Here is a 9,749-nt window from a genome sequence, read left to right as displayed (position 1 = left end):
ATAAATAAATAAATAAATAAATAAATAAATAAATAAATAAATAAATAGTTTTGAGGGGGATGGAGAGAAGAAATGAACATTTTGTTTCTGAATTCTGATCCAGATGTAATGTTTTCAGAAGTGACAATTCATCCCACAAAAGACTGAAGGCTTTTGGATTTGGGTGTATCAACACTCCACCCACAGAGTAAAATTGAGAATTGATTACATCCTTCCCCCTTGCTTGAGGTCAAGCAAGCAGCAGAATCCACTACTTTTGCTGTGGACTTTGTCTACAACCCAGAGCAAGGTGGAGAGATAAGACATTATCCAAATTTTCAAGTCAAAGAAAAAGTACTTTGGATTTAATTATCTGGTAGAAAGTGTTTGGAAACCTGAATTATTTGCACATATTTTTATCTTTGCTTGATACAAACAGAGTGACTTTGTGTTTAGGCCATTTCAATTGATAGTTATTCAAGATTTCCTAGTTACTGGACTTGTCTCTGCTCACGTGAAGAGAGGTAGCTTCATGTTCCACTGGGAGAGAAGGGCTGAGATCAGAGATTTGGTTTTTAGGTCACTGCCAACACTGAAAAAGGATGCAAACAGGGCTTCTCAGCCCCAGCTTTGCAGGAGAATCACCTAGGGAGCTCTTAAAAGTGTACCAGTGGCCCTGGTCCCATATAAGGCCAACCAAGTCAGGATCTTTGGGGTTGGAGCTGAGGCCAGGATATTTTCTAAAAGCCCCCTTGTGATTTGAAAGCATCCATGGTTGAGAATCATTGGATTCATCATAGATATTATCATTCTGATGATGAAAAGTATAAAAAAGATGGAGAATACTTCAGTTCCACTGTCCAAATGATCCACAGACATTTGATTTTTAAGAATATCAAAAAGAGATAAGGCAAAATGACAGCGTAAGTTTATCTTCTTGCCCATTCCAGTGGCACTGTGGTCTCGTATACCTGTCTCAGATAAAATATGCCTTATAGTTCTCAAAGTTAGTTATGAAAGCAAATTCTAAAACAGAAAACTCTTTCAGAAAGATGAGAAAGAAAAATCTCTATCTGATGAGTACTACCAAATAGAGAACAACATTGACCAAAAACCATACTTTTAAATGATTCAGAAATCACCTGCACAAATCTTTTGGCTTTATATTTTACTATTCGCACAGGCACAATTATTTTCCATACCCATTTGATGGTTTAAAGAAGTAGTGCTTCTCAAACTTTATTGTGCATCTAAATTACCCAGGGAACTTGGTAAAATCCAGATTGCTGGGCTCCATTCCTGTGGTTTCTGGTTTGATGGGTCTGGGGTGGGATCCAATAATTTGCATTTCTAGTAAGTTCCCAGGTGAGGCTGGTCATGGGACCACAGCAAACTAAAGTAGAACTTGAACACTTCTCCCCAAAAGCTCATTATAAGTTTGTGAAGAATAATGTGAATATTTACTTTAGTATTATTTTTATTCCAAAATGGATTTGAATGATTCTCTAAAAGTACACAAAATAGGTTAAATTTTTAAATTAAAAAAAAGGTAAGGAAATTAGGGTGAAAAGTAAAGTTTGAGTAGTAAGATAAAATCAAACAGCACATACATATGAAAGGTATTTTAGGGCTTCCCTGGTGGTGCAGTGGTTGAGAGTCCACCTGCCAATGCAGGGGACGCGGGTTCGTGCCCCGGTTGGTCCGGGAAGATCCCACATGCCGCGGAGCGGCTGGGCCCGTGAGCCATGGCTGCTGAGCCTGTGCGTCCGGAGCCTGTGCTCCACAGCGGGAGAGGCCACAACAGTGAGAGGCCCGCGTACTGCAAAAAAAAAAAAAAAAAAAAAATAGGTATTTTAAAAAGTAAGATACAGAAAATGAAATATATTTTACTATTTAACAAAATATACATTTGAGAGTATCAATTCTATATAGCAAATCTTATATCATTCCTGAGCTTCTTCTTACTTCTGAATTCCTTTGAAACTTAGATAATATAATATTTAGCTATTCTAAAGTAAAGTAAAAAAGGAAAATTGCCCGGCCAATCCTAGGGATACTGGCTAATGATGCGAGATTCCATTTGGCTCTTCCGTATATGCATAGACTGCTTTCAAACAGAATACAGTAAAGTGAAACGAGGGTGACATGCCTGTTTTATTTAATAAAACTGTGTGTACAGTAGATAACTAAACTGAAGAAATGATTTAGAGGCTTGAAATGTTTAGATTCATTATCTACACAGTAACACAAAATCAAAAGCAGGAGGCAGTCTGAGCAAATGAAGCGAGTCAGGTGGAGAGTGTGGTCCCCTGACATGGCGCCCTGTCTAACGGGAGCACGTGGCCCTGTGCTGTCAGATAGTTGATTTATTGAGAGAAGCTAGGGCGAATTTTTATACAAAATGTTATGAATTTTAAATGTTGACAACAAATTCAATTAAAATAAATAACACTATGTGAGTCAAAATCGATTTGGGCCAGATTTGGCTTTGCTAATTTGAAAACTTGTCTTCAGGAATTAATTTTTCCTGGTTAATTACCAACTCCTCTTTGCATTCTGAGTAGGTTTCTACCCAGGCAGCTAATTGAAGCAGAGCCAAACAAATTACTGACTGCTATTTGCATGGCTTTCCTTTAACCCACTGGTTCTCAAAGTGAGGTCCTAAGTTGTATTAGCATCTTCTGGGAACTTGTAGAAATACAAATGAGACTTGCCCATCCCAAATGGGCTAATTTCATATGACCCGCCCCAAACTTACTTAGTCAGAAACTCCGGGAATGGAGCCAGAAATCTGTTTTAACAAGCCCCTCCATGTGATTCTCATGCCCACTAAAAGTTGGAGGGCCCCAATTTACTTGAAGAGAATTTAAGGCAGCCTCATTAAACCAGGACAGATCTACTGGGTTGGTAATAAGATGAATACCTTACCAGCATCCGGAGCCAGAGCGCTCTGGTTATGCGACGTTCCAAACGGTGCTGGGTATCATTACCCTGTTAATAGATACTCTGGTATATTTCATTGAAAAAGATACAATTCCAAAGTAGCATGGAGAGTCTCATTTGAAAAGTTTGCTGAAGAATATCTGTCAGTTTAGGGATCGTATCAATGGTTATTTACTCTTTCTTACCAACTGCTCCGGTTGTCGTGCTTGGTGTCAGCTGAAAATATTCTCACTTCCTTTCTCACTCACGTTTACCTATTTTCGGAGGGTCACTAGAATGTGAGTATAGTTATAGATCCTTGTAACTAGCCTTCTAATGGGAAAACAGCTTCAAATATACAAATAAGAGTCAAGATATATCTATAGAAGAACACTTATTCTCAACAAAAGAGAATTTAATCTTAAATCAGTATATTTAGCAATATCCAGATGTGTGGTAACAAATACCAACATTTCAACTGCACATGCTATTTTCTTCCCTATATTTGACATTTGGTAGTTAGCTGGAGCAGTGTGAGAAGCACTGGTGGGCACTAAGGAGGCTTGGTTTCTTCATGTCTGTCCCTATCCCTCCATGTGCCTTGGACGGGTCGTTTGTGACTTCCCTTTTCTCAGCCTGTAAAAGGAAGGCCTTGCACTGTATGATCTCTGAGAGCCTTTCAGCTCTGAAAACATTCCGTGATATTTAAGGCTTATTGTCATGTGGGTTACTAGTCTTAGCTGAAGCTTCTTTAGTTGTTTGGCTGTCTGTGGATTGTATATTCACGTGCATTCCATTTAAATCACATGCTCTGAGCTCATTTACTTGAACTTTTATAGTAGTACTTAAGCATTTATATATTGCTTTTTATCTTCAAAGCACTTAACATACTTAAGAATCCTTCCAGCAACACTTTGAGGTAGCTAAGTATTATTAAAATAGAAAGAGGAAGAGGGTGAGGGAGAAAGAGAGAAAGAAGGAGAAAGAGAGAGAATTGTAAGTCAGTTAATGATTTGTCTCTGGCTAAAGGAAGAGAATATACCAGGGCAGCACAATTAGAAATTTTAAAAAATATTTTTTAAAAAGGGGGGTGAGGAGGAAGAGAGAATATACCAGGGCCAGAATGAAAACTGCTTCCCTGTTTCACATTAGACTTGGTATCAAACTTTTCTTCCACCACACGTTCTTAGGGTTTAGAATCCTCCCTGTGCTGCTCTAGGATCTCCTCGAATCTTTGTAGGCTGAAGGCATTTTGATGTCGTCTGCCTCATTGGAGGGCAGAGACCACATCTTGCACAAGTGCTCAGTTCATAACTGAAGTTTGCTCTTGGGTCCTTTCCTATTTTAAGCTGATGTAACCAAAAGCAGAAGGAAAGAAAGTGAAGGCTTCTATTGCAAGGAAGCAACGAATCCATGGAGTAGATGCTTGGGCTGCTAGCTTGCAGGTTTGCAGTCTTAAATTTTCCTTGTAGCTTACCAGAGAGCAACGCCTTTTAAAATAATGCCAAACACATGTTGAACTTTAGTAACCTGTACTCTTTAACGAAAATGTAACTCTGAGCAGGGTGTATAATCAAGGACCTAATAATGAAAATATTGCTTAAAAATTTAAAGTTTGGTTTGAGGTTTCATGATGCTGACACAGGAAGAGCAGTGTGAATGGAGAGAGAGAGGATGTGCAGAGGGGTGGCAGGGAGAAAAGGGCAAAGGGGAGGGAAAGGAAGATGAGTTCTCTGGAGGAGACTCTGCACAAGAACTTCAGCTATCACCGCAGTGTCCTCCAGACATGTTCAAAGACAGGAAGACCAGTGCTAAGAAATGAATGTCAGAAGTACCCGCATGAATGCCTCTCTTGTATGAAGTTAGATCGCCTTTAGCATAATGTTATGTATTTTACTTCAGAAATTAGATCAGATTAGACTTTTTTTTGCTATCCACTTTAATCCAAGAACTCATTTCTTCGTAAATTTCTAATCCACCATGTAACAATTTTAGAGGTGTTTTATGGTTATAGAAATTTGTGAAACGGCTGCTTAAGCTATATTTATACATAAGCTTATATGCTCCAATTAAAAAAATAACACACAAAAAACAACCCAAAGCTAGTTCATCAATATTTAATGTTGAGATTAAAAAATGGAGCTTCGCTGAACCGTGTTTTTAAGTTGGACAGTCTTCTCCTGGCAAATATTTTATTTTATTTTTTTTTTTTTTTGCGGTACGCGGGCCTCTCACGGTTGTGGCCTCTCCCGTTGCGGAGCACAGGCTCCAGACGCGCAGGCTCAGCGGCCATGGCTCACGGGCCCAGCCGCTCCGCGGCATGTGGGATCCTCCCGGACCGGGACATGAACCCGTGTCCCCTGCATCGGCAGGCGGACTCTCAACCACTGTGCCACCAGGGAAGCCCCTGGCAAATATTTTAGATGGCCTGCCCTGGGACTTGGTAATACCAACTGCCTTGCTCACACTGTTGTAAAAACATGCATTTGCCTCAGAAAGTAGTTTCCTGTTTTCATATTTATTGGCTCACTGAATTTTATTTTCCAAAGTACTGATGAAAAGATGTCAGAGAGGATGGGGCTGGGCGTGGCCTCCTGTTTGTTTCTGGCTGAGCTGCTCCTGGTGCTGGCACTTCCCTGAGGTCCCAGCAGGTATTATTCCTGGAGCTCATCTTCCCAGGCTCTGAAATGTGAGGTTTTCTGTAGATAGAAAGTCGGCAGGGCTTTGAGGCGACTCCCTTTCTCATGCTGGTCTACTCATGACAGACCTGTTCATACAGACTTAGTAATTTGTACTGTGAAATGGAGATAGATAGTTCGTTTTTGGAATTGGTCTGGGATTCCAAAAAAGGATTCCTGGGTCTCAAGGAATCTCAAGGTCAGTAACCGGAAGATTTCTGGTGGTGAAAACAATCACCACATAATGAAGGCAGCTGGCCAATCTTGGGGACTATTTTCTCCAGGCAGTTGTAGAGCCAGGGAAATTGTCCTGTCTTCGTAAGTGACTGGAAGTCACTTGAAGTCCTCAGAAGGTCCCTCTTCCTTACACAGTGCTAAAGGAATACTTGTAAATTTTTACTCTGCAATTCTTATTTTTTTTGACAGTGCAGCTATCCAGGTGGAAGAGATTTCTCTGTGCTCTGCAAATCTGTTCCTTAATAGCTTACTACATTCTACTTTGTATTTTGATGAATTGTCTACATAACTTATTTGCTGTATTAAATTTAAGTTCTTTTTGGTAGGAATCATATTCTATTAATTTCTATATCTCTTTGTGCCTATAATTCTGCCTTGCACTCCATAGAAATTCAATACGTAGGACTTATCTATTTGTTGTATGTATGTACGTATGTATTCTACTTATTGCCAGGCCCCCCTTATTTTTTCTTTTTCACCAAATAGTTTTTTCTATGAGGTACCTGGATAATGATCTGACTAGAAAATAATCTCCACCCCTAGTACTTAAAATATATTATGTCATGGATCCACAATAATTTCCAAAGAAACACAGCACAGTCCTCCTCCTATACAGCCATCAAGTATGAAACCCTGTGGTTGGAAATAGATTTTCTAGCCAATACAGCTTCCCCCCACCAGAAATGCAAAATGCCATTATTTCTTCAGATACTGTGGGAAATGTATCAGAATACCAAAATATAAATTGCTATATCCTGAAATTCTTCTCATATAGTTACTCTTAAGAGGGCACCAGGAAATAGTGTTCAGGCCCCATATATATAAAATGTGTTAGAACATGCTTTTGGGGATTTTGCCTAGCAGCATCGTGAGATGCAATTCAATTCAGCCCACAATATTTCTCTAGAGTGAGTTTTAAGAAGAAAAAAAGAAGAAAACTATCTAAGGCTCTACTTATTAATGCCAAGTAGACTTTGAAAACTAACTCATCTAATTTGCTTTCCTAACTCTAATTCACTGACCCTTTAAATAGGTGACACTCTTCCATGGTTCGAAAACTGAAAGGAATAAAAACTATTTGGAGATGTCTCTTATCCTTATCCTTGTCTTCCTGCCCCCCATCCCTATTTTTTTTTTAAGTAGTAGTTTCTTTCTTTTTTTTTTTTTTATAAATGTATTTATTTATTTTTGGCTGTGTTGGGTCTTCATTGCGGTGTGTGGGCCTCTCATTGTGGTGGCTTCTCTTGCTGCAGAGCATGGGCTCTAGGCACACAGGCTTCAGTAGTTGTGGCTCACGGGCTCTAGAGCACAGGCTCAGTAGCTGTGGCGCACGGGCTTAGTTGCTCCGCGGCATGTGGGATCTTCCCAGACCAGGGCTCGAGCCACTGTGTTGGCAGGCGGATTCTTAACCACTGCGCCACCACAGAAGTCCCCCTATTTTTTTTTTCATTAAACAATACTGCTCAGCAATCTTCTCATACTGTGCATAAGGAGTTTTCTCATTCTCTTTTATTGCGACAGAGTATTTGTTTGTAAGGATGTACCACAATTAATATAAAGTCTTCTATTGGTACACGTTTAGGTTGTTTGCATTATTTTAGTATTATAAACAATTATTCAATGAATAAGTTTGTACAAATGTCATTTTGCAAATTGGCAAGTATATTAGTCAAGTAAATTTTCAAAAATAATATTACTGGAAAATTTTCTCTGTGCATTTATTAATTTGTTAATATTGACAATTGTCATCATAGAGATTTTTGTCTAAGTTTATACTCCTATAGGTATATTTTCAAGTCATTGAATTTTTGCCAATCTCCTAGATGAAAAATAATATCTGAGTGTAATTTTAATTTGTATCTCTCATAATGAGTGAGGTCAGTATCTATTCATATGTTTAAGAGTAATTTATAGTTCTACTTTTTGAACACACTGTTCATATAATTTGCCCATTTTGGGGGTTGCCTTTTTATTATTGATTTTTAGGAGCTCTTTATATATTAGAAAAATTATTTTTCAATTTAACTTGAAAAATTTTTTTGCCAGTTTGTTAAATGACTGGCTTGCATATGTGTGTGTCTATGTTTCAGAATTTCTTTTAAATGTTGTTGAATTTATCAGCTTCTCTTATGGTCTCTAAATTTTGAGCCATATTTTAAAAGCCTTCCACACTCCAAAGTTAAAAATATTCTTCTGCAGTTTAATTTTTCATATTTAAATCTCTGATCCCTTTGGAGTTTATCTTGGTGTATAGTGTCAGATATAGATCAATAAATTATCTTTTGACATAATCAGGAAAACTAAGATAAAACCTTCCTATAGTTTGGAATAAAAACTGAATCTATTTACTAAATAATGGCTCAGATTGGTTGTCTACAATGAATGCTCAACCAAAAATCCCTTTTACTGCATATAATATGTATAACTTCCAACTTTTCCAAACTCAAGATTCCAACTTTGAATTAACGAAGAGGAGTAACCCCTCATAAGACAAGCCTAATTAATCATATTATATAATTATTCAGAATATAATGAATGCCTTTAAAGGTCTATAGCACTAAACACAATAAATTACTTAGTTTGAGCTCCACATTCAAATTCCAATAGTCTAATATGACTATTAGACTAAGATCAAGATCACCCAAAAGTGAATACAGAACATTGAATTAGATCTAGAACATCTATATCATATAGTTCAAATGGGGTATAAAGGTCCAAAAAAAGAGCATAATCATTAGATAAAAGGTTCTGATTCTAACTGGGAGGGCTTACTGAAGACATACATTTTGACAGTACTTCTGAGGTAAATGGCTACAGGAGCAAATGGAACAGGGACACAAAGTGCCCCTGTAGTAGAAAGAGCTTCTTGAAGCTCCTGGACAGATTTTTACTGGAGAGGGCAAAAAAAAGGTGTGACTTGTTGACAGAATTTGCCATCACTTTTAAAGGCCTACTTAGGGAAACCAAGTGTGAAAGAGCCCATATGTTCCAAAGATAAGACTATACAACGGAGCTGTTGCTAGAATCCTGTATCTCACCCCAGATAACAGGCACTTGAAGATGACCAGGCCAACGACAACAGATGAAAAAGGGCAAACCTCACTCAGTCTGCAACTCCACAGCACCTAGTTCACATCAGGGGGAATGGCTCCTGGTTGGTATGGTCACTAATGACCACAATGAGTGTGAGTTTCATGGATTGTTAGTAGCCTGTTAGTTGCCCTCAGCATATAAGGAATGATTAATTGGACAAAGCTGTAGTCTTGGAGTAAATTGCTTTTGCAGATGTTCTAAATATCTCAGTAAAATATTCTGTGTAGATGTTTATATTGAGCATTTCAGGAGTTCTGAAATACGGAGAGAACACTGGACTGCATGTTAAAAGAACTGAGATTTAATTCTGGTTCTGCTATTTAGTTGCCTAGCTGTGTAAACTTGAGCAAATCACTTATCCTTTTTGGTTCTGTGTTCTAAATTATTCAGCTTTGCTCTAGGGATGAATAACTGTACAATCTCAGGGGCTTACAACAACAGAAAATAAACAGTTTTTCACATTCTTGACATGTGAGAAGATGGATCATATGCTTGTCTGCTTCCAGTGTCCTCTTCATTCCAGCCTGAAGGAGCTGTCTCCTCCAGGACATGTGAGTCTGTGGCAGAGGGAAAAGAATAGGGAGCTGGCAAACCCACATGATGACTGTTAAAGCTTCTGCTTGGCCACAGCATATGCCAGCAATGTCCCTTCACATGCCAGTGGCCAAAGCACATGACCAAGCCCAATGTCAGTGGGATAGAGGTATATACTTCTGTACGAGGCATTGTATGTTACATTGCAATGGGTGGAATGAATTAATCTTTTCATATGAAAGGGAAATGAATATTTGGGGACAGAGGTACAATCTATTCCAAGTTCTAATCATAATTTTATCACTG

Source organism: Monodon monoceros, unplaced genomic scaffold (genome assembly GCF_005190385.1).
Source record: "Monodon monoceros isolate NGI ecotype Baffin Bay Population unplaced genomic scaffold, NGI_Narwhal_1 Super_Scaffold_15, whole genome shotgun sequence".
NCBI classification, from domain to species: Eukaryota; Metazoa; Chordata; class Mammalia; order Artiodactyla; family Monodontidae; genus Monodon; species Monodon monoceros.
Note: the sequence above shows the minus strand (reverse complement) of the source record.